Below are 16,443 nucleotides of genomic sequence, written 5' to 3'. Positions count from 1 at the left end.
TTTTAATCTAGGAAAAGAATCAACAGGTTAGTCAAGGCATGGTGTGCATTCAGGAGTGCATAAATCAGGAGTCAGGTGAAATTGCCTAGTCATCTCATTCCTATACTTAGGTTTTTATAAGGTTAGAGTGAAACAGAAATGGGCAAAGACCAAAGGGGCCAAAAGAGATGCTTTCAACCGTGGAGGGACAAGCATATTAAAAAGGGGAAGATCGTATCATTCTGAAATTTAAAAACCAACAAAGGCATACCACTGCAGTTAGACAAAAAGTCTAATGTTCTCACGGTACACTCTGGGGCCCTGCATTTCCCTCCAACTTCTTCATAAGCCTCACGTCCCCACCTCACAGGTCCTCACTCCTGCTGGCCTTCTTTCAGGACCACAAATGCACCAGGGTTCCCCCTCCGCCCTATGTGGAGTGCCCTGTCCACCTGACTGCCTCCTGCCTACCATTCAGATCACTCCTAAGAAAGGGTGCCCTTCAACACTCTACCTAAAGTAAGGTTCTGGTGGATGCACTATTTGTTTTCCATTTTCTTGGCTTTCTTTAAAAAAAAAAAAAAAAAAATCCCCTCTCCCAAGCAGCTCCACAAGCTCTGACCCAGGTCTTTCTTGTTCCTTATGAAAATGCTCATGTTCAGGACAGCACCCAGCAGAGTTGAGTCCCTCAGTAAATCTTAAGTAATTAATATACTGATTTTCGGTTTTTAAAGTATCTTAATGGATCAGGAATCTCAAATTTTAAGGTTCCATTGTTCCTGAAAGGGAGAATGATTATTGTGAATCACAAGAAATTTAGAAGTGCTTATTCCAGAAAGAACTAAAAGTAAAAGGGGAAAAAATTTTTTTTCCTTGGATGAACAGGAATGTAAATTGTTGAGGGAAACTTAGCTCAGCAGAAAAAATAAAATTTGTGTTCTTTGCCTTTATGAGCTAATGGGGTATATGGGATCCTCTTAACCTGAAAAGTGAGTAAGAAATTTAATTTAATAAAAATGTTTAAAATCCTAGTCAAAAAGTATAAATTCTCTAACATAGGAATCATGTGGAGAGTTATTAATATATACTGTGAATAAGATGTAAATGCATCACCTAAACTGGTAGGCTTCCTGAAAAAAAGCATGAAGTTGACTTTGTCCCTGAGGTTTCTGAGATTCTCATGGAAAACAAAAGCATTTGTTGCCATTTATCAAGATCTCCACTTTAGACTTTCTAACAGGCAGTGAGAAGAGCACCGCTGATATTTGCTGGGTTCAACGATGACTTTGTTCAGCGTCATCTTGGGGCCAGTAAATCCGGCAGAGACAGCTTAAAGACGTAATGTGCTGCTCTGTTATGGAATGCAGCATATCTCGGCCAGCGTCCTGGGCCACCTTGTCTATTTGCTACATTGTTTGATATTGCACACCCAAAACACTCCACTTGCTCATTCACTAACTCACGCATTGATTCAGAAGATATGTCTTGAGAATCCAAACTATGCCAAGCACTTGACCCAGAGGTTGGGGTTCAAGCAGGGAATAAAACAGACAAGGCCCTGTCTTACAGAGCTTTTACCTCATAGATGATGGTAAGGATAAGTATGTTAACAACCTAAGAAACTCTGAAGAACATGAAGAAAATAAAACAAGGAAACAAGAAATGAGTGAGTGAGGCCCTGTTGAGGTGAGAACTGTGTACAGAGATAGAACAGAAGTTGGGGTGCTCAGAGGTGGCCTCTCTAATCAGGCTACATTTGATCCAAGGGAGAACCATGCCAGGCAAAGCACAGCACCACCAAAGATTCAGGCTCATCAGTGCAAGTCCTTGTAAAATCTGGTTTTAGCAAGAACCCTGCTAAGTCAGTTTAACCAGAAACCCATCCCCTTGATATCTGATCACCCTCAGTATGTGATCATTTATCATCCACCAACCCCAGGTGATGTCTAATCATCTTGGCCTGTCTTTAGTAAAGAATCTTGTTAGGTCAGTGTAGCCAGAATTCCCCTTACCCTTGGTGTTCTCCCTGAGTAATTTTCCACCCCTGGCCCCTACCTCCTTGGCTATACATTCCCACTTACCCATGCCCCGCCTCTTGTCCCCACTGTAAAATCCCACTGTATTCAATTCTAAACTTAATGAGATGGTCCTGAATAGAGTCAGTGCTACCAACTTTAACAAGCGTCATTGAATTTTTTTTTTCCTTTACCAAAACAAATGGCCAGTGGCCCAAGGTCACTTTGGCTAACACAGTAAGTGGTATGCAGAGATATCAGGAAAGTGGGTCCAGGCCAGACCAGGTGGAAGGTCTGACCCGGATATTCTGGCCCGCTTCTGCACTGTGGGTACGTGCACACTGAAAGGCAGACGTTTTGGTTTCTGTCTGAGTTAAGCCGCTGCTCCCACCTGTCCTGCTTAGCAGAGCACAGAGGGTGGGAGCAGGATGAAGTTCACTCTGGACAGGCTGTGCTGCCCACAAATCCTCTCCGGGGCTTTCCCACATGATTTTCTCTCTTGGGTCCTGAAACTGTTCCCTCCACTTTCCCCTTCAGGCCTGGCACCATAGCTCTGCACTCTTACTGTTCTTTGCAGTGAGGCTGTCCCACCTTTAGCTGCTTTTTCAAAACTCTGTCTCGGACCTCCTAGAAATTCTCATTAAACACCCACCCTGTGAGGGAAGTTCTCACCAGGACCTTGACTGAAGGATTGTAACCTAAAAATACTGCCCAACCACTTGCTCTCTTTCAGCTTTTACCTTTCACTTCCTCCTTATCCTTCGTAAGCCACCTGCTAGAAGCTGGTTCCTCTAAGTGGCACGTAACTCCATACAACATCGCTTTGGGACTCTTCAGAGGTTTCTCAGTTGATTAAATGTTGTTCAGCATCTATGGTTCCCTTTCTTTGCACAAAGCTTCCTGGTGATCAGAGCTCTCTTTAGGGTGATGCAAGTCATTCCGATAAAATGATTCAGCATGGAATTTTTAAAAAGCGAAGGGCGGTGTGGTACAGAAAGAGCACCGGATTTGTAGTTTAACCATGTGACTCTTGGCAAGTTGATTTCCTTCTCTTTAAGACAGTAATAACAACAATATACAGTGATAAACTTACTCATCAACACCACAATGAAAACTCCACTCCATTCTGAGGAAGAACCCGTCAGTAACAGCCAATCAATCTAGCATTAAATTCTTCACTTCATTGTTTCTGGGACACAAGCTATAAACAAAAGCCAGGAAGACTCTTGTTTTGGTCACTTCTTAAAATGGCAATGCCCTCAGAAATGTTAGAATACAAAGGTTACTATATCAACCAGTTTGGTCTGCTATAACCAAATACTGCAGACTTGAAGGCTTAAATAATAGATCTTCCTTTCTCACAGTTCTGGAGTCTGGACATCCAGTGCCAAGGTGCTGGCAGATGCAGTTTCCAGTGGCAGCTCTCTACCTGGCTTGCACATGGCTGCCTTCTCATTGTGCCCTCACGTGGTGGAGAGAGTGCTAGCGTTCTTCCTCTTCTTGTAAGGGCACCAGCCCTATTGGCTGTGATTCCACTTAACCTTCATCATCTCCACACCAGCCCTGTCTCTAAATATAGTCACATTAGGGGGTTGGGGCTTCAACATAAACATTGGAGGGCTACGGGAAAGACACAAACATTCAGTTCATAACAGTCATCTAGACCAACTGCATGATAATCATTGCCAAAATACTATTTCTCTTGGGACCAGGGACACAGAGATGACTGAGAATTTCATTAGATTCAAAACTATTTTCCTATGGAGTATGTTGAAGATTGTAGTTAAAAGCATTAAGTTAGGTCTAGTGATCATTTATATGAACTAGACCCTGATACTGTGAAGGATTGAAAGCAAAAGGAGAAGGAGGTGGCAGAGGATGAGACAGCATCACTGACTCAAGGGGCATGAATCTGGGCAAACTCCAGGAGATAGTGAAGGACAGAGGAGCCTGGCATGCTGCAGTCCATGGAATTGCAAAGAGTCAGACATGACTGAGCAACTGAACAACAACAACATATAAACTAATTGCTTACTTAGAGTGTATGCACAAAACTAAACCAAAAAGCCAGGCTTCAGTTTATGCTATGTGATATCTAAAAATTTAAGTATCAAAGGTTGGTATGGCTTCACTACAACTTTAACCAAAAATCTTGACCAGTATGAGAAGTAGTACATCTTTCTGTCATTGCATTCATGCTTTCATTAGGGATTAAAAATTTTTAACCATTTAAAAAAAAATGCAAGAAACTGAATTTACATAATAGAATACTTTATAACAGTTTTAAGTTAACCAGATTGACATGTTTCAATGTGGATAAATCTCAAAAACAAATATGAAATGAAAAAAATAAAAAAAGATTCCAGAAGGATATATCTGCACTCTGTTCTCCCAGCCTTCTTTTCCACCTTGAAGAGTATAATCTAAGATAAATGTTACAACGAACACTTTGTGAAACCCAAATGACATGTTCATGGAGCTTACTATTATTTTTTGAACTTTTCTGAATTTTCAAAATACCCAAAATTAAAAATAAAACATTTTAAGAATAACAAAGTAATATACATCAAGACAATAAGATGTTATAATAAAAGATACAGAACTAAAGATTACATTTGGGGAAAACCCAAAATACTTTCTCAGTACATCAGTGCTCAAGGATCATGAATCAGAATATCAGTCTCTTACCTAATAAGTATGGAAAAAGAGCAGAGTTTCACAGATTTCTTTCTTAAGTTTTGCAGGATGTTAATGTGCTTTTGTGACTTCAAGGATGGTGAGGAACTGAAGGTGAATACTGGACAAGATAGAGTATGGTATTTCCCAGTTCACATGCGTTTTAGGAATGAATGCCTTTGCCCACAAATGGATCAGACCATAGAGTGGAAACGACATGTGCCAAACACAAATACTTTTGTTGACTTTTTCAACTCTTTGCTGTATTATCTAGCATAGTACTTTTCAATCTTTTTGGTCTCAGAATCCTTTATACTCCAAAAGAATTATTAAGAACCCCAGGGAACTTTTGCTTATATGGGTTATACCTATCAATATTTATCCTACTGGAAATGAAACCCACCCATTACATGTCAACATTTTTTAAGTGAAAATAACTGTTTTCAAAAACCATGAGAAGAGTGGCATTGTTTTACATTTTTTCACATCTCTTTCACATCTGGTTTAATAGAATACAGCTATAACTTCATGTCTGTTTCTGCTTCTGTTGCAATATGATCTTTTGGTTGAAGTTCATGGAGAATATCTTGACACAGCTATTCCTTGGAAAAGGAGGCTTTTTCAGAAAACTATAAGAATTCTTTTATGCTACACCAAAACTCAACAAATAGCAGTTTTTAGCTGCAATAAGCAATACACTCCTCAAAATTCACTGCTCTACCTTATACTTTTGATGGATATTTAACTCATTCATAATTTTGTAACATACACCAGTCATTTGGAAATGTTTTGTTCCCTGGGGTATGCAGATCTTCCCAAGACCGACTTAGTTCATTACACAATGTCACGTAATCACATTTGTTAATCATCAGTATGGGAAGCCCAGATCTTATGGAAAGCGCCTTAAGAACATGGAAGCTGTCAAGCTCCCAGGGGTAAACACACATTTTCCAAAATTCTGATTTTTCTTGAAAGCTCAGATTTACCACGGGCAAGAAATACTGGAAGATGTTTTTCCTGAAGTAACAGGTTCACTTTGCTCATTTTTCAGAAATCATCTGCCAAAAGTCCAAGCCTGAATAACCATGGTTTGTCCATCACTCATTATCTCAGATAAAAATGATGCTCCAGGGCAAAAGGAGATAGTTCAGCTCACAACTCAAACAATCACACAAGTGCTTTTCCTCAAGACAACCACCGTACTTCCTTCAGTTGCAGGGGTGCTTTATACATATCTTTGTCACATAGAATATTAAAAGATGTGTATTCAGAGCCAAAATTTAAAAAAAAAAATTATTAATTTTACTGCTTCATCAAAGACATTCTCAAAGAAATTGGAGATTTTCTTTTTTCAAATTACAAGTAGGTGCCAGTGAAGAATAACTATTAGTATAGTTTGGTGCCATTATCAGGATTGATACTAAGGCACTTTTAGCCACCATTGCTTTTCTAGCATCAAGACAAATATAAACACAGTGGGGAAGGCAAGTTTTAGCATTATTATAAAAATACTTTGACATCACAACCTCCTAAAAAGGCCTTATGTGTGTGTATGTGTGTGTGTGTTAGTCATGCAGTCATGTCGGAATCTTTGTGACCACAGGGACTATGGCCCACCCGACTCCTCTGTCCCTGGAATTCTCCAGACAAGAATACTGGAGTGGGTTGCCATTTTCTACTCAGAAAAGGGCCTTCAGTTCAGTTCAGTTCAGTCACTCAGTTGTGTCCGACTCTGTGCGACCCCATGAATTGCAACATGCCAGGCCTCCCTGTCCATCACCAATTCCCGGAGTTCACTCATACTCACGTCCATCAAGTTGGTGATGCCATCCAGCCATCTCATCCTCTGTCGTCCCCTTTCTCCTCCTGCCCCAATCCCTCCCAGCATCAGAGTCTTTTCCAATGAGTCAACTCTTTGCATGAGGTGGCCAAAGTATTGGAGCTTCAGCTTTAGCATCATTCCTTCCAAAGAACATCTAGGACTGATCTCCTTAAGAATGGACTAGTTGGATCTCCTTGCAGTCCAAGGGACTCTCAAGAGTCTTCTCCAACACCACCGTTCAAAAGCATCAATTCTTCGGCGCTCTGCCTTCTTCACAGTCCAACTCTCGCATCCATACATGACCACAGGAAAAATCATAGCCTTGACTAGACGGACCTTTGTTGGCAAAGTAGTGTCTCTGCTTTTGAATATGCTATCTAGGTTGGTCTTTAACTTTCTCATGATGTACTCTGCATATAAGGTAAATAAGCAGGGTGACCATATACAGCCTTGACATACTCCTTTTCCTATTTGGAACCAGTCTGTTGTTCCATGTCCAGTGCTAACTGTTGTTTCCTGACCTGCATACAGATTTCTCAAGAGGCAGGTCAGGTGGTCTGGTATTCCCATCTCTTTCAGAATTTTTCACAGTTTATTGTGATCCAGACAGTCAAAGGCTTTGGCATAGTCAATAGAGCAGGAATAGATGTTTTTCTGGAACTCTCTTGCTTTTTCAATGATCCAGTGGATGTTGGCAATTTGATCTCTGGTTCCTCTGCCTTTTCTGAAACCAGCTTGAACATCTGGAAGTTCACGGTTCACATATTGCTGAAGCCTGGCTTGGAGAATTTTGAGCATTACTTTACTAGCATGTGAGGTGAGTGCAATTGTGAGGTAGTTTGAGCATTCTTTGGCATTGCCTTCCTTTGGGATTGGAATGAAAACTGACCTTTTCCAGTCCTGTGGCCATTGCTGAGTTTTCCAAATTTGCTAGCCTTAGGAGCTCTCATTTACCTGAAGACCCCGCTTTGAGAACCACTAACATAGGACTGATGTAGAACATTAGAAAGATAATCTAGTCTTAAATTATTTGAAAAATTAAACAAAGGTGGCCTTTGGCCACTACAAACCCTTAAAAAACTAACTCATGTGCTTCTAAACTGAAAGGAATTCAAAACGAAATATATCTCCTGACACCTTTATGACAGCATAACCTCATTTAGACTTTTACATTTTTCCCTGGTTGTTATCATCTCAAAGATAAAGACAGTAACATCCAATATGAAGAATTTTAATCATAGAGAACTGCCAGAGGTAAGAAACAGAAAATTACACAACTTAAATTCTCCATTTAAGTGGTTTTGTATATAAGATTTTATAATTAAGTATCAACTCTAACATTATCTATTAATGATATCAGCTGATTGTCAGGCATTATAACGTGCACTTTAGTTTTCAATGTATATTTATCCTTTACAACTCATCAGATATTGGCACATTTTATAGCTAAGAAGGTTGAAGTACATACAAACGCAATTACTTTTTAGGAGTTCCACAGTTCTGAAACCATTATACAAGTCTTCAAATTGAAAAAGTCTAAGTTTTGCCCTTGTCCCCAAAGATGGGGTAATGGCAATGAGTAATCCAGGTCCTCAGAAGAGCCTTTCAAAAGCCCATGAGATGAAGCAGCCAATGAAAACAGAGCCTCAGGGTGAGACGGCCACAGAGCCAATAGGCAGTCAACAATTACTCTTCTGTATCCAGAAATACAAGCTTGTCCAAGAGCACGGATTTCATATGAACCCTGTCATATGAACCTTAGCTAGAATGAAACACACAAAGCCAACTTTGAATGCTTGCTGGGGAATAACATGCTCATTAAAAAAAAAAAAAAAAAAATGAAGTGAAGGACGTTCCACTATGCAATCAAAAGTAGAAAGTGAAAGTCACTCAGTCATGTCTGGCTGTTTGCAACCCCAGGGACTGTAGCCTGCCAGGCTCCTCTGTCCAGAGGTATTCTCCAGGCCTGAATACTGGAGTAGGTAGTTGGTCCCTTCTCCAGGAAATCTTCCCAACCCTGAGTTCGAACTCAGGTCTCCTGCACTGCACTTGGATTCTTTACCATCTGAGGCACCAGGGAAGCCCATCAGAAGAGAGGAGTGCAAACTTCCCAAATCGGTATCCTAAAATCACTCCTCAGCTTAACACTCACTGTTTTCCCCGTTAAGACCTTTGCCATCATAAAAATGTGTTTCTTAAGACCCAAACCCCATTATCTTCCAGGACAGAAGATCAGAGCCTCCTCGTACACTTGGTATTGGAAAATTCTTTCTTCCATTTGTAGGTTCTGCGTCAAAACAGATGCAGTGCAAAAAGCCACATCTCCGTGCCTTCGGGACCTGATGAAGCTGGACACATCTGGTTGAGTGGAGGTACTGCAGATGTCTCTCCTGTCACGGAGAATAATCTGCCTACCCAGGGAGGTGGAGCCCAATCACAGCAGAGGATGATATGTGGAAAGCATTTCCCTGAAGGAGGGGGAACTAATTCACCCTGTTACATTTCTTCCGTCGAGGAAGGCTGGCAATTTGAGAACCTATGTCTAGATCCATTTTCTACGTGAAGAGGAAGCCTTTTGCAGTAAAGTAGGCATTTTGTCATCTTTTAACAAGATGTCCATTTTATTTTTAGAAACACACATAAGAGAAGTGAAGACAGGGAAACTTCTAACAGGTCCTCTTCTGTTCAGTAAGGCCAGGAAACAAGACAAAATTATACCAGTACCCACCAGTCCCCTGTAGCTAAAAATATACATGGTTTTTCTTGAGGCTTTTAAGAAATGGCACAAAGCAGCCCTACTGTGAATATTATTTAGTTTAAGACTTAGATATAAGGAAAATTTGATTTTATTTAATCCTTCTCTATTTGGAGAAGCACTTATGATTACTGCTATATGCAACAGCTTGTTTTAATTCATTCTTTCAATTTTAAAAGCCATAGGAATATATCAGAAATGGCCAAATCATGAATAAGTTATTTACTTTATTCTAAATGTAACTAGACCTAAGGAGGCTTTGCTAATTACTGGTATCGCAGTGAAGCAGAAATCTGTTCAAATCTCATTCAGGCAGTGGATGAGATAAAACATTAGTTCCATGGAGTTGAGCACTCTGGAGATTTACCCATTTTCCTCAGTGCAGTAAATGTCGGCATTTTAGGTCTCCTGGAATATCCTGAAGCTGGCCTAATAACACATCTGCTGTGTTTATTTTTGAACGTAAATGGCACTCAGAAGTATGCTTCGAAAATTAATTTCAGCTGGAATACAATAAACATTAATAAATCCAGATTTTGTTTCTGCTAACAATTACTTCATGAAATTGTCAGATGTGGTGGAAAGCCCTAGTTTACAAATACAGTTTGTAGCAATTAAATCCGTTCCAAGTCTGTCCACTTCAAACTCAATGGGTTCCTCTGCGGCACTGTGAGGGATATCAGTACAGAGTTGCAGGATTTTTACGACTTCATGATGGGCACGTGAAGAGCAAAGGCACGCTTAGGTCAAGGCTGCTGCGGCCATGAAAACGAAGGAAATTTGTCTCTAACAATTGGCTCAAGACAATAGAACAAAGTTACACAATTCTTTGATGAAAATGAATTCTCCACTGACGTGGGCAATGAAAACAACAAAGGTGCACTTCCTACCTCAGTGCCCGAGATCTCTTTTAAGCATGGCAACAAAGGCACGAGGGTGCTTTCTCCTTAAGTTCCGAAGTCTGAGACGATGGAGCTGCCACGAGGGTGTTTTGGCCTACAGTACTTGTTAGGGATGGGTTGCTTTGTCCTGATGGTTAAAGGGGCCAGATTGAAGCATTCAGCTGGTTCTCTGAACCACGGCCCATCTGTTTACATCCTGTGGTAAAATCACAACGCTGGGAATTGCAATGGGGACCCTTGGCATGGTCTGCAAGTAATCACTCCTGGAATGTTTGGTTCTGTCTAACCCTCGAGGAGTAAGAAAATAACCCTGTCCTGAGCATCCAGAGACCTCTGTTCATTTAGACCCAGCCACAGATCTCAGACCTTTCACCCGGGGCTTCCTATACTCAACTTCAACACTATGGAATAGGAGAACTAACCATCACCTTATCTCCTTTAGACATGCTCACTGTACATCTTTACATTTTTACTCCTTCAGATAGGTGACTGCAAAACTAAGTGATAGATACAGAGACAGGCAGACGTTTTATACAGATAAGATGAAAAGGTGGTTCTCTAACATAAACCAAACAACTCTATGAGAATAAAATATGGAATTAAAACAAAAACTGGACACTGATCTAGAGAAAACTAGGTAACTGTATTGAGTTCTGTAACTAAGGCTCCTGGATTATAAGCAACATGCAGGCCTGGGTTGAGTGTGAGGCATCTTTGAGCAGTGGGGACGCTGGTTACCAAAGCAGGTAAATATAATGCTTATCTGTTGACTGAAAAGCAGCTAAATTGTATTTTTAAAGGTAAAGTCCAAAGTCATTGCTTTCATGAAAATGGCATGACATTTGTGAGTTTACAAAGTTTTAAAGAGTTCGAGAAACAGAAGCTGAAGAATTGCAAGTTAAACCACGTGGCCCTGCCCTCAACCGAGCTGAAGACACCCCGCATGCATGGAACGTGAAGAGATGAGCAGAGATGCAGAAAGCGGCACCTGTGGATGCTCTGTGGTAGTAAGTAGGAGGACTCGGGGACAAAGAAGACACAGCTCCTCTGCTCCACTTAAATTTGCTACTTTTAAATGCGTTTTATTCATATTTCAGATACACAAATATAAGACTGAGTTTTCTATATAAAACAGTGAGTTTTCTGCTGCATTCCATCTTTTCCTAAGAAAAAAATGGAATACATTTGGGAGGGGGGTATGCTATGAAAAAAAGAGTTAAAGCAAGAAAACCAGAAAAACCACACTGCCTTATCTAATTTCATTTTTACCATGTGCCTACAAAGTCTACAGAAAAAATAAGGGTCCCACTTCTATTGGTTGTTTATAGTTCCTCAGCAGTCCTGTCTTGGTTCCTGATCACAGTGCTGTTCTCATCCCAAGACAAGAACGCCCAATATGACATCAGCTTCTATTTTAGAAACTGGCTTATTAATGACATTCTAATGTCGATCATCATATAGCAGGAACTATATTAATTTTTTTTTCCTCTCCAGCACTGTTACACAGATGTCAGCTCTAATCCCTATAGAAGGCTGCTACAAGTCAATCTTCAAGGAAATCTATTAGCGATGCCTCTGAAGTTTCTAGAAATATAAGAGGTGTGAAAATTATAACTGGAAAAAAGAAACCTTAACAAAAAAAACTTCACCTGAGCTCGGGATACGTAAAATGATTCAGCTTTGATGACAATAACTGGCCTGCAAAATATTCTAAGACCATGTAATGTAAATTCATAATACAAATATTAAAATCTGTCAAGTTCTCTAAACACATCAACTCTTTAATACAAATCAAGCACAGAAAAGTTCTCTGTTTTGGCTGTTAAGTGATGCCCAAGACTAATATTTCACAATGATACATTAAATGAATAAAAAATCAGTTTGTACAAAGTTACTGATGTTTCTCTTTCAACATAACCTTTATGCTGTGTTCAGAGAGCAGGAAGACAGATGTTTGCCAACCTGCAGGCTGGGGCAAGCCTGCCTTTTAAGAGCTCGATTGTAAACCGATGAAAGGTGTGTAAACAGATGACGGGGGCAATTACGATGTGGCATTGATTACGCTCTCGATTACTAAAAGCACATTGTCCACATTATTCTCTTTATGCTGCTCTTTGATGATAAAAAGCATGAATAGTTCATCAGGACTACAATATGTTTGTATTTCGAATTTCTCTCCATAAGGGAACATCTGCAGCTGTGGGAGGGACTAGAAAAAGAGGATGAGCTGGTACACATGTTTATAGTAAGAGGAACAATGCTTCTATCTCCTACTAGTAGCAGTCACCTTTCGATTTTTCTAAATGCCAAAGAAGAAAGCACAGCCCCCCAAGCAAATGGAATGTCATGGTGTTAGAGGGGAGAGGTTGGGACGTGTCAGAGGGAAAGCACTGTGGAAACTGAGACATAGTAAGTTACGAATAGAAGTATGAATGGGAACAGAATCTGTAAGTCAATGGTCACTCCTCCTCGAAGATGAATTTATCACTCCTGCTTCAACACACACATGTAACTTCCAGATCTCAGGCCAGTTCCTGTCTCAATTCATTCTCTGCCTTTGCAGCTTGCCTTGCAGATGCTGAAGAGGCTCCCAAAGTAATATTAACAATGGTTGAAATTGTAGTTATAAAGATCGCATGCAGGACTCAATTCTCAAGCCCCCTAGCCTGCCCTAGAAAGGAACAGAACTCTTGGGGTTTAGTCCAAAATTATCCAGCCTCCCAGAGGGCCTCATGACTCACAGGACTCTCCACTGCTCGGCCATTCCTAGACCTGGGCCAAGGAATCTCAAGAATCAGACTAGAAAGCAGCCCATTACTGAGGTCACAAGGGAAGGTTGCCATTCCTTGAGTGGGCTCCTCATCTTAAAAATACCTCTTCTCTGCAGGTTGTTTGTTTGTTTGCTTTGTGTTTTTACAGGGTTTTGTTTTTGTTTTGAAAGGCAACCAAACCAGCTAGGCTGTGACCAATACCAGAGCTGTTAAGCAGAAGGATTAATTCTATACTTGGCCTCAAGTGCTGGCAGATGTTTTGGAGGATGGAGTTGGGGGATGTTTGAGAACACTGAGAACTCAAGCTTGTCATGTGCAGATGTGGTAAAACTGGAGTAAGTTCAGAGAAGTGACAAAGATGATTAAAGGGATAAAGAATGGTTTCTGAGGGAAGGCTAAAGGGATTCTTTTTGCCTTTATCCCAAGAAATGAGAAAATAATGATTATTAACTTCAAAGTCTGTTTGCTCTTCATGTCTGCAACAAACCCCATGAATGAAAATGGGCTTGAATTAAAAGCAGGAGAGAATTTGGTGGCAGAAATAGAAAACTTTCTTGTCCTTCAGAGGGAAAAGCATGACAATCTGATCAAGGAGTCTACATTTGTATGCAGTTTTTAACAAAGGGATACACCACACAGTTCTCTAAAAATCTAAATCCATTAACAACTTTGTTTTAATGGTTTTTATTTTCTTGGAGCCTTGACTTTGAGGAGCAAAAACTGGAAACATGTAAATGTTTCTGTTCCCCCATCCCACACAAGTTCTGCAAACCCCCTCAGTCCAGTTTCAGGATTGCTCCATAAAAGGAAATTTATGGCTCAATCTCAGCTCTCAGTGGACAATATTTTTCTTGATTTTTACTATTTTCAGCACTTCGCAGAGCACATATGGGGAAAAGGAAATGGAGGATTATGGCTAGTCGGGGAGGCTTTAAAGTAAAGAGAAATAGGAGCAGATCTGGAAGAAAGCCTGTGTCATTGATCTTGTCCACAAGCTAATTGAGAACATTCCCGGGCTTCACAAGGCAATACTCTGTCTAGACTCGCAGGATTTAAGAAGCACTCAATAGTTCGACATGAGGCGGTGTGCCTGCTAGATACAGAGTCTGGTTAAGCAATAACTCAATCTGCCTTCTGAGCCTCCAGTGCAGAAAAACCTAAGGAAGTCTTTTTTCTGTGCAGAGGCCCCTCCATGCCTGCTATTTAAAAATAATAAAAGTTGCTGTATTTAGGTTATTGGTTATTTAGGCTGTTCTTTATTTAGCCCCCAATCATAAATAGTTTGGAGCTTTGTTCTAAACAAACTGGTTCAAGCGGGCCTCTTTGTTTTCCCTTTCAACCCAAATATTCTCTTTCCCAAGACCCCTCCTTTAGCAACCAGTCTATCCCTGTGGGCCAGATGAGGCTCCAACTACATGTAAAAAGAGCAAAAGCCTCTGTCAGTGACCTTCAAGCTGGCTAAAGACCCAGTCAAGACATGTCACCATATGGAGTTTCCATTCCCCTGTGAGAAGCCACAAGGGCACTTGCGTGGCTGACGTGAATGAGGTATTCGGTTGTAAAATGTTATTCACATGCAAGAGATCATTGTTATTGTTTCCTGTAATTATTCTGCCTAATAACAAAAGGAAAATAACTGATTCTGACACCCAAGTTTTGCTGTAAATAGGCAGAATGTTGTCATGAATATGCAAAATATTATGATCATTGCCATACCTAACTAATTGCATTTGAAACATGCTGGCCATAAAATAATTAATTAGCAGTGCAGAAAGGCATCATGATACTAGCTATAAATACTAAACATAACTAATTATTTCCGTCATGAAATGGTCCTGCCAAGTAATTTATAACAAAACCCAGCATAGAAGGCAGAGCCCAAGCTCTCCAACAGCGTGGCATTCAAGGGCTGTGTCACCCAAGACTTTCTATTTTGTGATATTGTTGGGATGAGTGGATACCAATTTGAACATAAACTAAAATGAAACTAATCTAGGATTTTCAATGTTCTTTGAGCTCTGGGGTGATTGTTGTGGAAAATTCAGGCAGATCCTTTTGTTGTTGACATCAAAAGTGGTAGGTCACTCTGGACCTGCGGAGTACATTCTGAGCTCAAGCAAAAATTGATTTTCTTTTTTAAAAAGCAGCTGGCATTACAATGAATAGCCTTCTTTCGATTTTTCTTCTCCACTGAAGCATTCAGTGAATGCAGCAGGCATAATAGGCTGAAGTAAACAGTGTCAGGTTCTGTTATATCAGGAGCTCTTTTAAACCGAGCAGACAAGCTATCATCAGTGCCTGAAACCCCGCAAATCATGGCAGTCGGAAAATGAGTTTGTTTCCTGACGAGTGTGTTGATGACATTTTGAAGAATGGAAGGAGGCGCTTTGCTAATCACTCTGGCTGCCACAAGCTCCATTATGATGCCATCTTGTTAATGAGCAAAAATAATGTGCCTGGATGAGGCAGTAATAGAATTAGAGGCTCTGGGAGCTGGACTCAGGACCCTCACTCCTGAGCATTCTCCGATTTTTTTGTGAAAAGTGAAAGAATCTTGGGATTCATCTCTGAGAATCATTTATCAGAATCCTTTGGCCTCGTTTGTTGTTGTTGTTGTTGTTGTTTTCCTGGTGGTTTGAAAATCAGAAACCGGCCTACATCATAGCAAAGTAACTTGCCCTAGTTTTCAGTCCTTAGGGTGAAGACCTCACAGCCAACTCAAAGATAGCACATCTGAGCTGTGACTTTTTTTTGTTTCTCCTTTTGTTCCCCACCCTAGCCCCACCCTCTGCCTCCCACACCCACCCCGCTCCACTCAATGACTGTGAAAGCTGATGGTTGTAAACAAGAAAGCAGGTGATGAAAATGTTAAAATACATTCATCCCTGGGGAATTAGGCTTGCGATGGTTCAGTTGCATACTAAAGAACCTTGGGAGATCAGCGTTCATCTTCTTAAAAATATTTCTACATATATAACTGAATCATTTTGCTGTGCACTTGATACTAACACAACATTGTAAATTAACTATGTGCTGTGTGTGTGTGCTTAGTCGCTCAGTCGTGTCAGACTTTGTGACCCCATGGACTGCAGCCCACCAGGCTCCTCTGTCCATGGATATTCTCCAGGCAAGAATACTGGACTGGATTGCCATGCCGCCCTCCAGGAAATCTTCCCAACTCAGGGATCAAACCCAGGTCTCCAGCAAATTCTTCACCATCTGAGCCACCAGGAAAGCCCAAGAATACTGGAGTGGGTAACCTATTCCTTCTCCAGGGGAACTTCCTGACCCAGGAGTTGAACCTGGGTTTCATGCATTGCAGGCAGATTCTTTACAACTGAGCTACCAGAGAAGCCCAAAAAATCAACTATATTCCAACATAGAATAAAAATTTAAAAAAGAACAACAAATAAATTACTCTTAACATATAAAAAGGAAATATTTCTCTTCTAAGTACATAGTCTGCTCACCTACAGAGCAGCGATGGTGAGGCTAGGGCCCACTCAACCAGCCTTCTTTCCAT

This window comes from Ovis canadensis, chromosome 5, assembly GCF_042477335.2.
Source record: "Ovis canadensis isolate MfBH-ARS-UI-01 breed Bighorn chromosome 5, ARS-UI_OviCan_v2, whole genome shotgun sequence".
Classification (NCBI taxonomy): Eukaryota; Metazoa; Chordata; class Mammalia; order Artiodactyla; family Bovidae; genus Ovis; species Ovis canadensis.
Note: the sequence above shows the minus strand (reverse complement) of the source record.